Consider the following 14,196-nt stretch of genomic DNA (forward strand, 5'->3'; position numbering starts at 1 on the left):
TCTTTAAAAAAATCCACAAATGAATAAACTGGATAATTTTAATTAGAAAATAAAATATAAATAGAAAATATAATTAAAACAAATGTATTAACAGTAAATCAAAATTACTTACTGTAGCATCAAAAGAAACAAATACCTAGGAATTGATCTATCAAAGGATGTACAAGATCTCTATGTTAAAAACTATGGAATCTTGAGGAAAAAATTTAAAGAGAAATAGTGAGCTATACCATGTTCATAAATAAAAGCTTCAAATTTTTACTATGCAAACTATCCATGCATTGATCTCTAGTTTCAATGTAATAATAAAAATTTCAGCAAGTTTTAAATATTGTTAATGTAATTCTAAATTTTACATAAAAACAAATTTAATAGAATAGCCAAGACAGTTTTGAAGAAGGAAACCAAATTGGACATCTTACACTACCATGTGTCAATAATTATTACAAAGATATATTAATTAAGGTAGTACAGATATGATGCTGTAAAAGACAAAAGGACTAATTGGAATAGAACTCAGAAACAGACTCACATATATATGGTCACCTGGTTTATAATAAATATACTTCTGAAATTCAGTAAAGAAAGATTACGTGATGCCAGTTCAAATTGGATATCCATACAAAAAAAGAAAGCCTTGGTACCTACCTTACAACTATGTAAGTATTAATTGTAGAAGCATCATAGACCTAAATAAAAAATACAAAGCAATAAAATTATACAAGAAAGCACAGAAAAATATCTTTATGAGATCAGCATAAGCAAAACATTTATAAACTGGTAACAAAACACTATACACTGCTGCAGTGAATGTAAATTTTTATAACCACTTTGGAAAACTGCCCATATCTCCTCAAGCTAAGCATATATATATCCCATGAATCAGAAATTCCACTTGGATATATATACAGCAAATACTAGTGTTCATATTCATTGAAAGACCTGAACAAAACAAGCTAAAATGTGTTTAATTCATAATAGTTGATTAATGGACATAACCTTGTTATGATCTGAATGTGTCCCTTCAAAATTTATGTTGAAACCTAATCCCTATTGTGGGGGTATTAAGAGGCAGGGCCTTTTGTGAAATGATTAAGTCATGAGGGCTTTCCCTTCATGAATGGAATTAGTGCTTTTATAAAAGACGTTAAAGGGAAAACCCTTGCCCACTTCCATCATGTGAGGATACAGCATTCTGCCCTTCCACCATGTGAGCACACAAAATCAAGACACCATCTTTGAAGCAGAGCCCTTGCCAGAAACTAAATCTGCTAGGACCTTGATCTTGGACTTCCCAGACAGCTTTCCAGAGCTATAAGCAATTAATTTCTGTTGTTAATGAATGTCCAAGTCTAAGGTATTTTGATATAGCAGCTTGAATAACCTAAGACAAATCCTAATGTTTATTAGTACTAAAATGTGTAAATAAATTGTAGTATGTTTATACAACAGAATAATAATACATAGAATTTTAAAAGAACAAATTTCTGGGACATGTAAGTTATGTATGAATCTTAGAGACAAAATATTGAGAAAAAGATGCTAGACATGAAAAGATAAATATTACACGACTATGTATATTAAGTTCAATAAAGGCAAAACCAATCTACCTGCATGGAAGTTAAATGTGTGACTAATTTTTGAGGAAATATTTGAATGTGTAAGAATTAGATAGCAATCTTGTGGTGATATGGAAAATCTGATGTGCAGTTACATGGATAGATATGTATGTAAAAATTAGTTTAGTTGTTCTCTTACAACTAAACTAAACTCTTACAACTAAACTCTGTGCAATTTATTTTTATTATACTTAGATAAATGGAAATATTTGAAAACAAAATGTGAGGTACATCTATACTTGCTCTTATTGGAAGAAGCTCAAAGATAATACACTGCAGAATTTAAAATTTTCTATAAGAAATCTGTTGCATCAATAAAAGGACACTATGTACATAAATACACACATATGTTTACACAATTTATGTGTGTGAATGAATGAATTTTACATACCATTATATGTTTTTTCTTGAAAAATAAACAAAAACTTTCATTTATTGGTGACTGTTGTAGACACAGAAGGTGGGGATGGGGAAGAGGGGAGACTGCATTTGTCTTTTATCTTCTTAGACTTTTCTGAATGTATTTTTTTTAGTAGTCTGAATGTATTCTTTATATTTAATTTAGAAAAATTACCCAAAAACTGGGAAGTTCCATTTTAGACCATTTTTATTTTTTAATATTTTCTCTATTTTAAATAACTAATAAAAGTTATAAAATGTAATGTATATTTCTATTTAAAATTATGTTATAGTAACAGATACAAAATAATTCTCACATAAAAGATAGGTACACACTGTTTTAAGTACAAGTTATATCCATGAAACATAAGTAAAATGTATTTATAAGCATATTTATGAAAAGAATCTAAATGCAGAATTTTCAAAACAGAATTTACACTGAAACATGTAATAATGAATGACATAGTTTTTCAGATTTGTTGTTTAAAATTTGTGTGAGTCATAAAATTATTTTGCTTCCATTGACTTGGATATTTATAATGATATTCATGGTGTGATTATGGCGAGGGTTCAATGTTTTAAATTTTATTTAGGAAGAAAAATTATGTAAAGGCATGATGTAAGTTTTTTTTCAGAAGGAAAAATTTAAAACATTTTTTCTGCCTGTCAATAGAAGATTAATTTTTTATCAAATTAAATTATGGGATAACCACACCTGAAATTTCAAGCAGAAATTCAAAAGAATGAGATAGTTTTATAATGATTTTCATAGACAGATCTGTACAATATGCTTTTAAGTAAAGCAGACAACCTTTCCAATTTTTATTTAAAAGTAATTAACATCATCACTGGCCATCAGAGAAATGCAAATCAAAACCACAATGAGATACCATCTCACACCAGTTAGAAAGGCAATCATTAAAAAGTCAGGAAACAACAGGTGCTGGAGAGGATGTGGAGAAATAGGAACACTTTTACACTGTTGGTGGGACTGTAAACTAGTTCAACCATTGTGGAAGTCAGTGTGGCGATTCCTCAGGGATCTAGAACTAGAAATACCATTTGACCCAGCCATCCCATTACTGGGCATATATACCCAAAGGATTATAAATCATGCTGTTATAAAGATACATGCACACGTATGTTTATTGTGGCACTACTCACAATAGCAAAGACTTGGAACCAACCCAAATGTCCAACAATGATAGACTGGATTGAGAAAATGTGGCACATATACACCATGGAATACTATGCAGCCATAAAAAAGATGAGTTCATGTCCTTTGTAGGGACATGGATGAAGCTAGAAACCATCATTCTCAGCAAACTATCGCAAGGACAAAAAAACCAAACACCGCATGTTCTCACTCACAGGTGGGAACTGAACAATGAGAACACATAGACACAGGAAGGGGAACATCACACACACTGGGGCCTGTTGTGGGGTGGGGGGAGGGGGGAGGGATAGCATTAGGAGATATACCTAATGCTAAATGACGAGTTAATGGGTGCAGCACACCAACATGGCACATGAATACATATGTAACAAACCTGCACGTTGTGCACATGTACCCTAAAACTTAAAGTATAATAATAATAAAATTAAAACAAAAAATAAATAAAAATAAAAATGCAAAAAAAAATAATAATTAACATAAAATAACATGTATGTGTGTGGGTGTGCATGTGTGAGTGTCAGCTGTTTTTTTTCTTTGTGTGTGTGCACGTGTGCATTTAAATGTTTATGTGAATGTATATAAAAAAGTCTAGAAACAAACATTAACTGTAAGTAATAGCTACCATTGGAGAGGATAATAGGATTGGCAGGGGACTTGTGTGGAAGAGAAAATAGGCTTTAACTCTTAAATCTATGAATTTGCCTCCTGTTTGAATTATTTCACAATAAACAAAGGGTTATGCAGTACATTTCATGTGAAAAAAAAATGAACACAATTAAATTCTGCAGATGGCATATGATTCCCTAAATCACAAATGCAAAGAAATTAAGAATCTGCCTATATTGAAATAAAACCTCAAACTGACAATTTCTTATCAGTAACATAACTGTCAAGATAGTCACCCACACAGCCACTTTAAAATCCATTTTGAAAACACACTGTGATGTTCTGTTTTTAAAAATAAATATGTGATCTTCCCCAGTTTTAAAGAAATGATCCAGTGGTCTCAAATCAGAGATGTAGTCAGTGTTTTTCCAGAATGCTAATTTATCTTTAAAGGCTATCCTTCTTGTATCCAACATAGATCATTTGTACTGAGTGTTTTGGTGTTTACTAACTGTGCATTTGAAATAGGGATTTTTTTGTGAAGTGGCTTGAGAGTAAAATGTGCAATAGAGAAGTGATAAGAATGGCCCTAAATCTAATAACCATTGCCTTGTGCTGGCTGAAAACAGAGGACTTGAGCTTTCTGATAAGAGCACCCACTCTGCAAAAATAGTCCTTTTAGTCAGTGCAAAACTTAACAGCTCCTCTCTTAAATGAACTGACTTTCATTCTCTGAAATACGTCTGAATAAAGCAACAGCAATCAAATGGTTGTTTCTGCGATGTTTAACTGAACTGCAGCATGGAACCTCACAATGAAAAATTAAATAGAATGTATGAGATCTCCACTCCAAAAAGGTAGGGTCCAATAAAAGAAAGTTGTATAAAGGAAGAAGAAAATCCTTGATATTTATATCAGTTTAGTTTGCTTCTCCTCTGAAGTATTTATTGAAGGCCAATGATAAGTCTAACACTGCTTTTGCACATAGCAGGTATTTAAAATATGTTATTTCTTGTCTCATTTAATTTCTTTCTCTAGCCCTACAGGACACCCAATAATAAGACTTAGTAATTAATTCACAGCCCTGCATCCAGTTTTCATGTAAAGATTAAGACTTCAGTAAAAGTACCCCTTTATACGTGGTCTGTAAACCTGGCTTCTGTTTATTCTTCCTCCGTCTCTTCTACCATGTTTTCCTTTCACTTACTTCTAGTCATCCTGGCCTCCTTTCTATTCCTAGAACTTACCAAGTTCATTCCTCTCAGAATACTTACATTGTCTTTACTACCTGTCTGAACTGCTCATCCACTGGGTTATACACATCTTTTTCCAGTCATTCCCATAGTTGCTGATATGGTTTGGTTGTATCCTCACCCAAATCTCATCTTGAATTGTAACTCCCACAATTCCCACATGTCATGGGAGGAACCCAGTGGGAGGTGATTGAATTATGGGGGTGGGTCTTTCCTGCACTGTTCTCGTGTTAGTGAATGAGTCTTACGAGATCTGATGGTTTTAAAAAACAGGAGTTTCCCTGAACAAGCTCTCTTTGCCTGCTGCCATCCATGTAAGACATGACTTGCTCCTCATTGCCTTTCACCATGATTGTGAGGCCTCCCCAGCCATGTGGAACTATAAGTCCATTAAACCTCTTTTTCTTCCCAGACTCGGGTATGTCTTTATCAGCAGCATGAAAATGGACTAATACAGTTGCTCACATATTATCTCCCCAGAGAGTCCTGGCTGTTCACCCTATTTAATATTATCTGACACACCTTCTCTTCCATTATCCATTTTTAATTTTCTCATATCATAGATAATTTTCTGAAAATAAGTGATTTGTTTGCTTATTGCTTATTTTCTTATTTCTCCAATATGATATTAAAACTGGGAAAGCAGGATTCTCTTTCATTAACTACTTTATGTTTAAATCTTAGGACATTTATTAATATATTTTTAAAAATCTGATGAATGAATTAATCAATATAAAATAATTATCATCTGTCATTTAAAATATAATTATTGTGTCATTTAAAAGGAATAAATTGTTTCCTAGACAATAATAGATAAAATGTAGTTAACAGACAGTATAGTCTAAGAAATGAGGGTCACCAAAGATATGCTCAATCTTCTTGTTAAAGGATTTCACAGTTGCAAATCTTTCACTTAAAGAAAAGGAGAACTGAAAGTCTTAGAACAGATTGTTGTTTCAGGTGATCTTTTGAGAATCAGGCCCTTTAAAAAAGAAATAGCCTACTTGGGTGTTTCCTTTTTCTTTGTTATTTTTTTCTTTTAAAAATTGATGTTAGATTTACGTAAAACAGAATCAACCATTTCAAGTGTACAACTCAGTGGCATTTTATATATTCACAATTTTGTGCAACCACCACCTTTACCTAATTCCAGAAACTTTTCATCACTGCAAAATAATATCCCATAGCTATTAAGCAGTTGCTTCACATTTCCTCACTCTTGGCAATACCAATCTGCTTTCTGACTCTATGGGGTTACCTATTTGCTATTGTCTGAATATTTGTGTACCTGTATAGCTCATATGTTGAAATCCTAACCCACAAAGTGATGGTATTAAGAAGAGCAGCCTTGGGGAGGTGATGAGGTCATGAAGGTAAAACCTTCAGGATAGCCATTAAATGCCCTAATGAAAGAGACCCCAGAGGGCTACCTTCTTCTTGTCATTATGTGAGGACAGAGCAAAAAGTCACTGTCTATGAATCAAGAAACATGTCCTCATCAGACACTGAATCTGCCAGTGCCTTGATAATGGACTTCCCATTCTCCAGAACTGTGGAAAATAAATTTCTATTTTTTATAAGCAATCCAGTTTATGTTGTTTTCTTAAAGCAGCCCAAACAGAATAAGATGCTATTCTGGATACTTCATACAAATGAAATCCTACAATATGTGTCTGGCTTATTTTAATTAAAATAATGTTTTCAAGATTCATCCATATTGTAGCATGAATCAGTACTTCATTCATACCCAAATTTGTTCATCCATTCATCCATTGGTGAACACCTACATTGTTTCTACTTTTTGGCTATTGTAAGTAGTACTACTATGAACTTGAGTATGGTTTTAAAGGGATGATAATTATAGACCATCCCTTACTCAAAAATAAATGTTTAAGGCTAGTGGTAATCAAATTGTGGCAAGAAGTCATCTATATTTTTATTTTTATTCTTTATATTGTCTGAGATAACAACATATTTTTATATTGGGTTACTTGATTGATAATTGGAGCTGTGTATTGGGGCTTATATATCAACTCAGAAGGAAAACAGACTGCCGAACAGGAAATCTTTGTTACAAAACTATTTACCATGTTTAATTTTTACTAAGATATCTATTTAGTTGTGTTTTCTCTGAGGCAAGATCTGGGTCACATTCCTCTTTGTCTTCTTAACTTTCATATCTGAGCTTGATACATAAATGTTTAATGAAAAACATGAATTAAATGAATAAATGACACATCCATATAAGAATAAGTAAAAAAAAAAAAAAAACTTGATGGGAGTGCAACTCTGAAAGATGAGTCAATTGTAGTCATTTTTAAAGAAGAGAGAAAAATAAGGATTTGTACATGCCTGGGAGGAAGCTTCAAAATGAATATATGAATTAAAGGAGTTTTGCAATGGATTAATCATATTATGAAGTATGATTTCTTTCTATTTTTTTCTCATGTAAACTGATTCTCCAACTCTGCAGACATTAACTGATTTTCCTGTAATTCAATTCAATCCTGACACTAACTACCTGGAGTTAGCATTGTATTACCCAAACAAAAGGGCTTAGTCCCATAAGTGTACTCCCACTTCAGATGCCCACTGAAAGTTCTCCTCCTCCCACATTTCTGACCAACTGGCTATAAATGAGGGGTTCCTATAACTCCCTTCTCAGGTGTGCTAACTTTCTAGAGCAGCTCACAGAACTCAAGAAGTCACTTTACTACTTCTAGTTAATGAACCAGAAAAAAAAAGACAACTCAAAAGCAAGCAAATGGAAGAGATACTAGGATAAGGTATGGGTGTTGAGCAGAGCTTTCTTCATGCCCTCTTTGGAAATGCCACCTTCCTGGCACATAGATGCATTAATCAGTGCAAAAGTTCTCTAACCCCTATCATTTAGGGTTTTCCAAGGATGATTCATTATATAGGCATGACTGATGAAAGTATCAGCCATTGATGATTATTCCCAGCTCTCCTCAGAGGCCAGGTGAGTAGAGCTGAAAGTTCCAACCCTCTAATCATGTCTTGGCCTTTCTGGTGACAGCCTCCTTTCTGAGGATTTCTGGGAGACCCAAGCTATCAGTCACCTTATTAGCACCCAAAAATACTCTCCTGTCCCTCTAAAGATTCCAAGGACTTCAGAGGCCCTTGTGTCAGGGATCCAGGATTAAGATGTAATAATATTGCAAAAGATATATAGTTGTATATGCCTGGCACAACTATCATCCAGATTTTCCCACTCAAGCATGTCCGCAAAGGGTAATAAAATGGCAAGTGTGCAGGCTAGATGTGCCAGTGGCAGGGTCCCCATGATTCCCTACATGGAGTCAAGACCTATATGCATTACTCACTGTATATTTTGCTTATTCTTTGCTTTGTAAAGTTATTGTTGAAAATGTGAAAAAGGTCTGCAGATAACCTTAAGAGTAACAATGTTAAGAAGAAGATAATGTATTTACGCTTATCTACAGCACAGAAATTCAAGCTGTTGGAGAAAATAACAATATAAACGTAAAATGTATTACAGAAGAGTATCGTGTCGAAATGACCACCATAAATGTCCTGAAAAAAATAAAAGATAAACTAATGATATTTTATGCTGAAAATGATGAACAGAAAGAAGCTAATGAAAAATAGAAAAACACTGCATAAAGCTAAAAATGAAGATCTCAATTGTGTATTGAAAGAGTGGATCTGTCAGCATGGCAGTGAACATATACCACTCAGTGGTATGCAGGTCATTAAACAAAATTCTATCATGATGAACTGAAAACTGATGGGAATTGTGAATATGTAAGCTCTTTGCAGAAATTTAAGAAAAGGCAGGATATTACATTTTTAAAAAAATTTGTGTGGTGATAGGCTGGGGGCGGTGGCTCACACCTGTAATCCCAGCACTTTGGGAGGCTGAGGTGGGCAGATCATGAGGTCAGGATATCGAGACCATCCTGGCTAACATGGTGAAATCCCGTCTCTACTAAAAATACAAAAAATTAGCCGGGCGTGGTGGTACATGCCTGTAGTCCCAGCTACTCAGGAGTCTGAGGCAGGAGAATGGTGTGAACCCCGGAGGCAGAGCTTGCAAGAGCCACTCGGCTCTTGCAGAGCCGAGATCGTGCCACTGCACTCCAGCCTGGGTGACAGAGCAAGACTCCATCTCAAAATTAAAAAAAAAAAAAATTGTGGTGATATAGCATCTGCTGATCGCAAAGCAGTGAATAAATTTATTGATGAGTTTGCCAAGGCTATTGCTGATAAAAAGCTGATGCCAGAACAAGTTTAGAATGCTGATGAAACATTATTTTGGTAATTTTGCTCCAAAAATACACTGACTATAGTTGATAAAACAGCCCCTGCAGAAAGTAAGGATGCCAAGTGCAGAATAACTAAGCTGAGATATGCTAATGCAGGGAGCACATGTAAGTGGAACTTGCTGTGATAGGCAAAAGCTTGCATTCTTTTCAAGGAGTGGCTTTCTTACCAGTCCATTATGATGCTAGCCAAATTGCATGGATCACCAAGGACATCTTTTCTGATTGGTTTTACAAACATTTTGTGCCAGCAGCTCATTCTTACTGCATGGAAGCTGGACTGGATGATGACTGAAAGATTTTACTATTCCTTAACAACTGTTCTGCTCATCCTCCAGTTGAAATTCTCATCAAAAATAATATTTATGCCATGTATTTTATCCCAAATGTGACGATGCCCTCAGTCATGTGATCAGAGTATCCTTACATCAATGAAGAGTAAGTATATAAACACTTTCTTGAACATGCTAGCAACAGTGAACTGAAATGTAGGTGTGGAAGATTTTCAAAAACAGTTCAGCATAAAGGATGCCATACATGCTATTGCCACTGCTTGGAACACAGTAACTAAAGACACAGCTGTGTGTGTCTGACACAACCTCTGGCCTGTGACTGTTCAATGATGATGATGGACAAAGTGATGACTTTGAAAAATTCTCTATGTCAAGTGAGAAAATAATGTCTGACTTCCTTGCATATGGAAAAAGTATACCTTCAGTGTGCATGAATAAGCTGGAAGAAGTAGATATCAAAGTAGTTTTTAACATACATAATAAGGCCCCAGTTGTTCATTCATTGATGGTGAAATAACCCAAATGGTTTGGAAACAAGGTGATTGTGATAATAGTGATGACAAAGATGATGCTTTCAGTACTGCAGAAAAGATACCTATAGATGACATGGTGAAAATGTATAATGGGTTTATTGAAGGATTAGAGCAGTGTGCATTAACAGAATACAAAAAAATGTCAGCTTATGAAAACAAAGAGAGACTAAGACAAAAAACATTGTTAATGAGGTAGATGACTGTGTAGAAAACATATAAGAAACCCATCCAGCAGAATGCCTCCTTATCACTAAAGGGCCCACTTTCTGGCATCTCAAATGTTTCTGATTTTTGTGTCATCTAAAAAAGAAAAAAAATAAAATACATTATACAGTAACCTTTTAATAAAAACACAGCATTGTAGTTAGAAACTTTAAGCCTACCTTTATTGTTTAACAGCTGATACAGGTATTCTCCTGATGCTGCTGTACTGCTGAGTTATCCTGAACAGGTTACTTTTCACTGTATTAATGGTATGTCATATTTTTTACTGTTAGGTGCTTAAATGTAAATGAATTTAAGAAAATGGTTGTTTAATCAGCAGCATATAAATTCAGTTAGGAATAATGATGATTCCAAACAACCACAGATTGTCCACATGTGTGGCTGAGAGAGTGACACCTTTGCTTTCTGATGGCTTCAATGTATGCAAACTTTGTCTCAAATACAGAATTATTAAAAATATTGTAAAAATTAGGTTATGGGTATAATATGTATATGACACAAATAAATTGTATGTTTAGATCTGCATCTCATTCCCAAGATATCTCATTATATATATGCAAATACTCCAAAATCCAAAAAAAAAAAACATTCATAATCTTAAACACTTCTCATTCCATGCATTTAGAGTAAGGGATACTCCACTTGTATTCCAATATCACAAGCTCCTAATCTCTTCGCACATCCATTCCTGTATCCATCCTTTAGTATATTTCTTGATTTCAAAAAATAAGGCATCTATTTCTAGTATCTGTATCTGGCAGGGAAAGAAAAAAAAGACAGATTTCTAACTCTAGAGGAATCAAAATGTCTACTGTGTCAAATACTGTTAGGTAACACAGAGCTTCACTTCAAATTAGAAGTAAGTAAGAATTCCCTGCTCTTGAAAGCAAGAAAAAAGAATACAATTTGAGAAACTTTGATGAAGCTTGTATGCTCTGAAAGTTACAGACTACCCCGGAGACAAAGGTAATATCATGGGTAAGAACAACTCTTCACTGGCAAAGAAATGATTTATTTTCTTAGACAAGTACAAATGGAGGATAAGAGTTGTTAAAGTGATGTGGTAATCAAACTATCCTAGTAATGGTTCTTGTCACCTTTAATCAGAACCAAAAATGCCTATAAAAGAAGCCTAATTATTGTTGCCTAATCGTTACTGAAGGTAAAAAATAATCCTTAGAATTTTCTGACGTTTACCATATTTCCGGAAAACCCTTTGATGCTAAGTGTATTCATGTCAAGATGACACCACCACCCAGATTTTTCTTCAGAGAATCAGTTTTATAAGAAAAAAATACTCTTAGTCGAAACAAAAATACTCCACAATTGAAGACAGAGTTGCTTCAAATTGTTTTTGGCACAGTCTACTCATTTAAAAATGCACTGACTCTCCATAACATGTTCATTCAGATGTTATAGCCACACAGATGTCACACAGTTACTCAGACATTACTGGTCAGTGCTTTGCACGCATGGGTGCTGCAACTGCTACACTTTATCTTCTTGTGGAGTTGGCTTTCTATTGCAGAAAACTGTTATTTTCCCTTCCTTCTATGGTTAATAGAAATTGGCTTCTTGTCTTCATGGCAGTAATCTTATTTGTTGTAAGCTTCCGGCATTTCTTTTTTAAAACTGGTTTTTTGTGGGTTTTTTTGATAGAAATGTTTTAGGAAGAAAGTTTGAAAAACTGGAAACTGATTTATCTCCTTAAGAAATGGCATCTCTTGGCAATCTTCTTTCAGTCCTTGAATATATTTGGAGGTTCTTTTGGTCTGTAGCATTTTTTCCCCATCTTCTTTCACCCAATTTATTTTTTCTTTCCCTCCCTCCCACTTTCTCTCTTCCTCTCTTCTCTTTTGTCTCTCCCTTTCATATACGTAACACACACACTTTCCTGTTTTATATCTTAAACTTCTTTGCACTATCTAGTCCAAGTCATTACAGCTTAATACATTAAAAGGTAAGTAAATTGTAGTTCCCTACTGTATTGCAACAATTCTCATTAACCATAACTTGCATCCATACTCTCAGCTTAGTATAAGGAACTTATTGGAAACACCTATGCACACGACATTGACCTTACTTATAAGAGGTTTTTTTTTTTTTTTTTTGGTGGGGGGGCTGTAGATATAAAACAGGACTCTGTAACTAGGCTTTAAATCTGAACAGTAGGGCTATCCCTCCTCATTGCTACCAATCAAATAACCTTCGTTAGATCCTTACTCAATTAGTATTTCTTTAAAATTAGTTATTACATATGCAATGATCTTTTGCTCTTTACTGTACAAAAAGTCAGGTTCTAGCAGATTGTTTGTACCCTTACCATATGTTGGAGTCATTAACAAATAATCTTTCATTCTTCAAAGGCTTTGCAGAAAAGATGCACATACATTTTTACATTTAAAGTGGTTTGTCTTGAAACTAGCAATGCCATTTTGTGTAGGAATTAGCATATCTTTTATTTTATTAACTGTCTTCATTCCCACCATGTAAATTATATCTGTGAAGTATTGTTCTGACATTTCAGAATGGTCTCTGAAAGGTAGACAATCTGTCAGGTTTCACATGGTTGAAAGTCAAGAATTTGGCTCTGTAAATGTTTGAATTGGTCAAAGGTGCTGGTTTATTTTGAAGGTAAGTCTTAGTTCTTCACAATTATTAGTATTCATTTGATTAGGTAAAATAGATATTTTTTGACAAGTACCATTGAGTTATATGAGAAGCATTTACAGGTATGTTTGGTTTCAGAGATCCCAAGCCACATGAACAGATTCATTCTAGAATTTGATATTGTTGCCTTTTGGGAGATTAAAAAAAAAAAAAAAAAAAAGACTTTTGCCTTGACAGGAAATCTTCTCTGGGAAATTTATATATTACTCAGAGTCCATAAAAAAAGGATGAAAGCATGACAAATCCAAGAGGTTTTTACCTGAATAGCCTTAGTGTTATGGTCAGCCAAATCTAAATAATGGATTTTGTGTGTGTGCGTGTATGTAAAATCTGGACCAATTCTGCTAAGATAGTCCTACTTTCAATAGAAAAAGTCTAACATTCCATCATTTAGAAATAAAATACATGTTCACAAGTGTAAGGATTAGACTCAGCTATCATGAGACATGTTGAGAATAAGGTTTTATTGATATTTTATAGGGATGTCTGTATTAACATTTGCCTGTAACCTATTGATCAGTTATTAGTAGCGTGATAAAGTCAACCAGCTGGTAATGTTTTAAGAGGATCACTGCTTTTCTTCACAAAGGGTTAATTATTATCATCAAACACGGAATAATAGGGGGGAAGCCTAGACCTGTCATCATGAAGCTGGGTGGCACGTGTGAGATGCAGATATGTAGCTGAAAGCTAGAAGTTGTAAAAGCCAAAGGAATAATGAAATAAACTGGGAAAAGAACATTGAGCCAGCAGAGCAACTCCATGCTACATAGGCAATTGCACACTTAGAGGAGAGATTGTGATTGTGTCACTCAAGAGCTCTTGATGGCAAGAGAAACAGAGAATCAGCTTCCTCAGATGTGCAGTTTATGGTCAGTTATTTTGACACAACGGTTTCACTGATGCTAACATTCTCTAACAAAAGTACTTTCTCTCGATTGAAGAGCCTGGAACAGGTAATTCATTTTATTTTCTGACCTTTGGATAGTATTTAGTCAAAAAGGACCTGGCAACTCTTGAAGTCTTGCAACCAACTATTAGTTTTCATTCTAGAGGTGGTAATTTCTAGAGAAACAAAATAATACCAGAAGTAAATGTGGTTTCCACTTCAATTTGG

This window comes from Pongo abelii, chromosome 9, assembly GCF_028885655.2.
Source record: "Pongo abelii isolate AG06213 chromosome 9, NHGRI_mPonAbe1-v2.0_pri, whole genome shotgun sequence".
Lineage (NCBI taxonomy): Eukaryota > Metazoa > Chordata > Mammalia > Primates > Hominidae > Pongo > Pongo abelii.